Below are 2,013 nucleotides of genomic sequence, written 5' to 3' on the forward strand. Positions count from 1 at the left end.
TTTTACTCAAGGTGACCCATATTCTAACTTGACATAGAAATTATCAAAACAAACTTTCAGACCAATCTCCAAAATATTTGGAATAAAAACAGTAGCCACTTGAGTGTTAACAAGATTTTTCTATTTTTAGCTCCTGTGTCCTAGTTTTTCATCCGAAATAATCTGTACAATTTACAAGACAAGCATTCCGACTAAGTTTGATGATGATTGAGTGAAAAAAATTGTCCACTAGAGTGTTAACAAGGTTTTTCGATATTTTGGCGGTGTGACCTAGTTTTTAACCCCAACTGACTCATATTCGAATTTGACCGAGACATCATCAAAACAAACTTAGGATGTTTGTCAAAACAGAAGCAACTAGAGTGTTAACAAAGTGTTTCTATTTTTAGCTCCTGTGACCTAGTTTTTATCAACAGTGACCCATGTTCGAACTCATCCGAGCTATTACCTAGACAAGCATCCTGACAAAATTTCATGATGATTGGGGCAAAAATGTGACCACTAGATTGTTAATGAATAAATGTAGACGGACGATGGACCACGGACATTTAACGATCCTAAAAGCTCACCTTGAGCTAGGTGAGCTAAAAAGGATTGAGGGAAGAAATTTTTTACTGATTTTAGCAGTTTGAATTGTATTCAGCTATGAAGTTACTTCAACATTGAAGGGGTGAAGTGTCTTTTTTTACAAAAAATGGTGACATACATAATTGCCATGAATATGAATATCTCCATTGCTTAGTTACAAAAATGTTGATAATTTCCAACTTCGTTAGCTCATTAGATCTTTATCATCGCATCTAATAAAGAAACAACAAATGATTTAACTGTTGATGGGTATATGGGAATTGATAAATGGAGATTCTCTATAAAATATTGAAAAATATACAATATATTTCTCCTCAAACTACATTTTAGTTACAAAACGTGACTGCTATTTTAATCTTAAGTAAGCATTTTGAAAAAAGAATCTATTTTGATAAAGCATTGAAACCGACAGTAGGGTTAAATTTCCAACCTGTGTTCAACGGTCATGCACGTTGAGCAGCCAACATTATCATGACCAGGGCAATAGACGTATAGATTAATTTTCCTCCATGTCTTTCACAATCTCATTAAAATCATATCCTAACTGTCGCTTCATTATCCTACGCTCGTAGGATCTGAGTACATCGCATTCGGGGTCGCCTCAATTTGACCTTTTGATTAGCCAATCAAATCATTGGCTTCAAAATGCTTAGGTGTAAGTCCGTGAATCTCCGTCATAAAACGGTCACCATCGGAAATTTCAATGTAAACGGTTATCACAAAAGTAATCCGAATCCGATTTAAATATGGCAGCCTCCACAAGCATAGGCGATACGGTGTCAAAACCACCCAAAAAAATCCATTCCTTGGTTGACCGTTGCTGTTTCTGTGGGATGTCATTCTTGGAAATAATTCTTACTGGGAGTGGTAGAAAAAATGTCCAAAAACTATCGAAGCAAAAGCTCAGGGTAAACGAGGAACGCCTACGGAACATGAAAACGGCAGTGAAAATTTTATCACTGTCAGATAATGAGACGGCGATATGTATAAAATGCTATCGTAAAGTTGAATCGGTCATCCGTCAACAAAAGAACTTACATGAAAATACATCAGAGCTGGAACAAATGAGAAATCGAATTGAACAGGTACTTTTCAGGAAATTTAGATAGATATAGATGTGTTTGTTTTCATTTTTCACTAAGTTGACCAAAGGCAAAGTGAAAGTAGCCAAAAAAATCATGTTACTATTTATCTATCTCCCGTTAATTACTACCGATTTCACAGGCAGTTGAATACTAAAGTGATTGTGATATTTAGGAAATTTTCTTCATGAAATACAAATTGAATACTTATTACATTTTAATTTAATTTAAGATGAATTTACTTATGAAAATACTGTATCACTACACAACAGTGAACATAGGATACTGGTTGGGGACCACCAAATCTGGATGGCCTAGAAAATGCTTGATTTATCTATTTTCC

This window comes from Ruditapes philippinarum, unplaced genomic scaffold, assembly GCF_026571515.1.
Source record: "Ruditapes philippinarum isolate M1 unplaced genomic scaffold, ASM2657151v2 ctg19035_1_1_1_1, whole genome shotgun sequence".
NCBI lineage: Eukaryota > Metazoa > Mollusca > Bivalvia > Venerida > Veneridae > Ruditapes > Ruditapes philippinarum.